Consider the following 6585-nt stretch of genomic DNA (forward strand, 5'->3'; position numbering starts at 1 on the left):
GACAATCTTACCATCTCTCACGACATTATCCAGGCTGATAAGAGTCAAGTCGACATCAGAAGCAACAACCCGGAACTGCTCCATCAGGTTCTCGGAGGCAGCAGTTACACTACCCACAAGGTGGCCCTGAAGCTCACCATAATTAACCCGAGCTGTTTCCAACTCCTCCCGAAGATGCATTAATTCCCTATAAGCCGAGATATAGCTATCCTTATATTTCAAAGCCATGTCTTCGGCCAGCTTCAGAGAAGCAGCAAGGGCAATAGAGCTGGCCTTCTCACCCTCTAGTTCCTTCTCCACCTTGGCCAACTTCACCTCCAACTCCTCCTTCAGACCCCTGATTCGATCAAATTCTGACTTGGCATCCTCCATAAAAGATTTGGTAGCATGAATCGGAATCCCCTGAATTGTTCGAAAAATAGCCGCACCCATATGGGCCATCTTCACACTATTTTGGGTAATAAAATACAAATGCTTTAAAAGAGACACGTCGTCCATGGAAAGCCCACCATAGGGGGCAATTTGCTGGTCTACAAATTCAATGGCGTCAAAGTCTGGAGCATCCAAGTTAAAGGGTTTGGATGTTTTTTGCTTTTTCAAAGGTAGGGCACCAGAAGCAGCAGCAGAAGTTTGAGGAGGATCGACCTGATGAAACTGGGGAGTAGGAATCACTTTCCTCGGCCCAAGGGAACTCGGCACCGGGGGCTTCAGGGGGACCTGTGAAGATCCCTCGCTGGCCACCTTGGCCGAGATGTTCAGAGCAGCAGTTGCCTTCTTTGCCCTTTTGAAGGCCTTCATAGAGTCGTTATTCTTTGACATCCCTACAAAACATAAAAACAGTCACGACAAAGAGCTACAAAAGAGGAAGGAAAAGGAAATAAGTACAGAAACAAGTCAGACAAATACCCAAAACAGTCCGAACTAAGGATGGGTCATTCAAAAATCTTTTTGTATCAAGATGGGGCGGTTTCCCCCATAGATCCTCAAGAACAACAACGAAAGCATGCTCAACATCATCAAGCATCTCCCAAGTATAACAAGACACTCTCACATCCCTCTGCCACTCTAGAAGGAAAGAAGGCTCATCATTTTCGTCAAAAAAAAAGGGGCGGGCCCCCTCGACAGCACGAACTTTAAAGAAGTAATTCTTGAAATCCTTAAAGGACTCATCATACATAGCAAAAACTTTGTGGCCCTGGGCGGACCTGAAGGAAACCCAGGAAGCCTTCTTTTTTGAAGAACCGCCAGGCTTGGCAGAAACAAACAAGTAAAAAAACAAAGTCTGGGAAGGTGTTACATCTAGTTCACGGCAGAGAAGTTGAAAAATTTTAATAAAACCCCAGGAATTGGGGTGAAGCTGGGATGGAGCAATATTACACGACCACAACAGGTCGGTTTCAAAAGCATTAAAAGGAAAGTAACATTCAACTGGCTGAAAAAGTATTCATAGGCATAGAAGAAGGGACGCTCCCTCTCAATGGAAGTCGAAAAGCAAACCCTCTCATCAGAATCAGGAGCAACAAGCTCGTAATCCCCCTCGCGAGCATTGTTTCCACAAATCCTATGACGCTTCCTCAGCTCTGTGCAAAATTCAGCGTCCACAACGGAAACACACAACAAAACAAGGGAGTCTAGCCAATCAGACATCCCCTCGGGAACTCTGGAAGACATCTCTATAATGTTATTGCGAGAAGACATGAGGCCAACTAAATCCTACAAGTAAAGAAAAGAAAATAAGGTTACTACAAACATCTCGGACAAAGGGGAAAATAACTCGGTCAATACTTCTGAGGCAATGAAAAGCAAGAAAAGGAAAACCCCAAGACTCAAACCAAAGTCCCGGGGCATCCTTTGGAGGCAGCAATTATGCAAGGTTTCCAGATCACATCCCAGGCATTTCTCAAAAAAGAAGGCTTCAAAACAACAAAAGTGCTTTTCATCAAAGAAAAAACACAGCAAATCATTACAGAGCCTACCAAACAAAACATTCCCAAAAGCAACAAAGCAGGGGACCATTAAAGACGCGACCTTTTTGCACAGGATCAGAAAGGAAGTAATCTCCAAAAGTAAGAAACAGATACAGATCTTCTACCAGTATCAAAAAGCAACAGTAAAACCCCAGAAAGCCTCAACGGAAATTCCAAGAAAAACCATAAGAAGGAAGATAAGAAAAACATATCGCAGCAACAAGTAAAAGATCGCAAAAAGATCCAAACTGTCAAACATGCAAAACCAGAACTATCACCAAAATTAAAAATGAAGCCACGAAGAAGACAAGAAAAGCTATTACCAACCTGGAAAGAACAAGCGAGCTTCAACAAAAACCAAAGGAGGAAGACGAAATCTGAGAATGCGAAGCAAAAGCAATGTCGCCGGAAGAAATACAAAGACCCCAAGCTCTAAATGACGCCGCACCGTAAGGAAAGCAGAAAAAGCAAATGAAAAAACAAGAGAGTGGAGAAAACTGAGAAAAGAAGTTACGAAAGAGCAAAAGAAGAGAAACCGTTTTCGGGGTTTCAAAATACAAAGTAGAAGAGCCTAAGGGAAACGGGGCAATTAATGCTCAAAATTAAAAGCATTAAACCCTCGCACGTTCCCAAAAAAGCGCCGGTATAAAAGCGCGCGTCTTTTAAAAGAAACGTTCTACATTCAAAAGCTGATACAAAGGAATCGACAAAATGCTTGAGTTCGGCTTCACCAAAGAAGGACCGAAGTCAAGGACTCGGCCTCAAAAAAGAAGACCGAAGCTCAAGCAGGGGCACTGTTCATACCCTGGGTCGAGCTGTCCGACCCGGGATGTTCTACAGGTAAAGCGACCGACCTCTTCAGGTCAGGACAACCCGACCTCTCCTCAAAGAGCTCGGCCAAGTCACAAGAAAGCCCAAACGAAGGGCCCAAATAGAGGAACGCACCCCAAATCTAAGGGCAGCCCAAGCCCATAGAGATAAAGGCGGTTCCCTTAAAGATGACCTCACTGAAAGATAAAGATAAGATAAGATAACTAACTTATCTTATCCGCAGAAGGCCACATCTCACCATTATAAATACACTGGAGCACCCAGGTATAACTCATACTCTGATTCTACTAAATGCCTGCTTAATACCCTTGCTAACTTAAGCATCGAAGTCCCTTGCAGGTACCCCCCACCCTCCGGGGACGAAGGATCAGCACCACTACCAAGTCCAACAAGTCGGACACGTCAACTCCGGCCGCCGTACACCTACCGGACACGTCGGTCCCGACCAACACAGACGATCTCATCCAAGATCGGCCTACAGTTTCAGGTGACCCTCGGAACAGAAGGATCAACAGAAGCCTCAACAAGGCTTCAATAATAATCAAGGTAGAAGAACCCAAAATAGGTTCAACAACAGACCACCATTCCCACCTTCTTAGCAACAGATGGAAGCTTCTAAGTAGAGTTTCTCTGACTTAGCAACCATAGTCTTTGAACTCTTTAAGACCACTCACAATTTCATAACAGAAACTAGGTGCTCTATCAGAAATCTGAAGGTATAAATTGGTCAGCTGAGTAAGAGAATCCCTGAGACTCCTCCTAATACTCTTTCAAGTAACACTGGGGTTAACCCAAGAGAAGAGTGCAAGGCCATCACTATAGAGACTGAGGTAAAATCTGAAGGGGGTGTACTGGAGTTGAATGCCAGTAAGGAGGTCCTTACTGGATGTTCAACGCCCATAGAAGCACTATCAATGGCGTTGAACGCCAGTAATGAGGTCCTTACTAGGCGTTCAACGCCAAAAGGAGAGCTATCACTGGCGTTGAACACCAGTAAGGAGGTTCTTACTGGGCGTTCAACACCAAAAAGGCACAACATCTGGTGTTGAACGCCAGCAAAGGGACACAAGCTGGGCGTTCAACGCCCAAAACGACACAAGTCCTGCCATTGAACGCCACAATAAGTGTAGTTGGGTACCCTAAGCCCACTAAGAACTCTCCTATTGAAGAACTGTTGGAACCCAAAATCCATGAGGAGCCCATTGAAATTCCCTTGAATGCTAGGTTGAAGATTATGGAATCCAAAGAGTACTCCTCCTCTGATGAGGAATAGGAAACTAGGAAAGAGCAAGTTGCTCAGTACCTAGGACTTCTGATGAAGCTGAATGCCAAGCTATTTGGCACAGGGATATTAGAGGAAGAACCCCTAGTGCTCACCAAGGAACTCAATGCCTTGGTTCAGAAGAAACTACCTCAGAAGCTGCCAGACCCCGGACACTTCGTAATTCCTTGCACCATAGGTACTATTACCTTTGAGAAAGCTCTGTGTGACCTAGGATCAAGCATAAATCTCATTCCACTCTCTGTAATGGACAGACTGGGAATCTTTAAGGTACAAGCTGCAAGAATCTCACTAGAGATGGCAGACAAATCAATGAAGAAGGCATATGGTCTGGTAGAGGATGTCTTAGTAAAGGTTGAGAACCTTTACATCCCTGCAGATTTTATAATCTTAGACATTAGGAAGGAAAATGATGAATCCATCATCCTTGGAAGACCCTTCCTAGCCACTGCCAATGCCATCATTGATGTAGCAAAGGGAGAACTGATTCTACAGTTATGGGAGGATAATATCTTATTCAAGATGCCTAACTCTAACTTTCCCTCTGACAAAAGAGAGACAGTTGTGCAATACCTAGTGTTCCAACCCTCTCTCTCAGTGCAAAGCTATACAAAGCCCCCAGATACCAGCTCTAAGTTTGGTGTTGGGCAGCCATTATCAAGCACTGAAAACACTGGTACTAAGAAGAAAGTACCTAAGGAATAGAGGAACAAGAAGATCCCCATTGAAGGCCGCTCACTTGGCATGAGAGTTGTCTTCACTGACAACCCTGTCACTCTGCACACTGTGAACAGGATCCTATCTCTAGAACATGTGAAACTTATCCATGAGAGCACAGGTAAGAAGTTCACTGAAAGGGGCGAAATTCTGAGCCCTTATCCATCTCCATAAGGAACTAATTGTCAAGCTAGTGACGTTAAAGAAGCGCTTGTTGGGAGGTAACCCAACCCTACTTATTTATTGTTTAATTTTATCTTACATTATTATTTCTTTAAGTTTGTGATCATGTGTAGTAGCTAGGACAGAAACAAAAATAGTCATAAATGGAAACAGAATACTCTGGAGAAGAAACCTTGCTGGCGTTGAACGCCAGACAAGGAGGCTAGAGTAGGCGTTCAACGCCCATGAGGAGCAGCATTGCTGGCGTTGAACGCCAGCCAGGGATTATGAAGCTAGCATTCAGGGGGTAGAGACCTGGCATTGAATGCCAGGAAGGAGCACCCCAAAGGGAGTTCAATGCCTTATTAGGAGCACATTGCTGGTGTTGAACGCCAACTAGGAGCAAGAGCTGCACGTTAAACACCTACAACGGGGCAGAGAATTCAAAATCCCTAGCCCCCCCAAGATTAGTGGGTACCACAGAATCTTCACTATGCCACTTCTTCTCTCTCTTATTTTCAGTCTTCCCCACACACTCTTCCCCCATAAACCTTCAACCAATCATATCCATACCTCTTCCCAAAACCATCAAAACCCTCACACCAACCACAGTCACTCCAAATTCAAATTTTCCCTCCCATTTTCCCTTCCCATAACCAAAACCCCAACCCATCCCAACCCTATAAATGACCCCTTATACCACCTCTCCAACACACTTGATACACTAAAGCCCCTCTTGGCCCAAACCTCCTCTCTTCCTTTCTTTACAAATTCTCTTCTTCTTCTACTCTTTTCTTCATATTTTGCTTGAGGATGAGAAAAGCTTTTAAGTTTGGTGTTGGAAAAGCATTACTTTTTTCTTTCTATTCACACTTTTGACACCCAAAGTTAGAGAATCCTCTAAGAAGAGGAAAGGGAAAGCTATTGCTTCCACCTCCGAACCTTGGGAGATGGAGAAATTCATCACAAAGGCTCGTCAAGACCACTTCTATGAAGTAGTGGCACAGAAAAGGGTAATTTATGGAGTCCCCTTTAGGCTAAAAAAGAATGAGTACCCGGAGATCCGACCAGAAATCCAGAGGAGAGGTTGGGAAGTCCTAACCAATCCTATTTCGGAAGTTAAAATCTTAATGGTACAAGAGTTCTATGCCAATGCATGGGTCACGAAGAACCATGATACAAGCGTGAACCCAAGTCCCAAAAATTGGCATACCATGGTCCGAGGGCGTCTCTTGGATTTCAGCCCAAAAAGTGTAAGGTTGGCGCTCCATTTGCCAATCATGCAAAGAGACCCACATCCTTACACTAGGAGAGTAAAATTTGATTAGAGGCTGGACCAAGTCCTTTCAGACATTTGTGTGGAAGGAGCTCAGTGGAAGAGGGATGCTCAAGGCAAGCCTATCCAACTAAGAAGGCTTGACCTCAAGCCCATAGCTAGAGGATGGTTGGAATTCATCCAACGCTCTATCATCCCTAATAGCAATCGGTCAGAAGTGACCATTAACCGAGCCATCATGATTCATTGCATCATGCTTGGAAGTGAGGTGGAAGTACATGAGGTAATACCTCAAGAACTGTACAAGATAGCTGAAAAGCCTTCCACCTTAGCAAGGTTTGCTTTTTCCA

Source organism: Arachis stenosperma, chromosome 3, assembly GCF_014773155.1.
Source record: "Arachis stenosperma cultivar V10309 chromosome 3, arast.V10309.gnm1.PFL2, whole genome shotgun sequence".
Taxonomy (NCBI): Eukaryota; Viridiplantae; Streptophyta; class Magnoliopsida; order Fabales; family Fabaceae; genus Arachis; species Arachis stenosperma.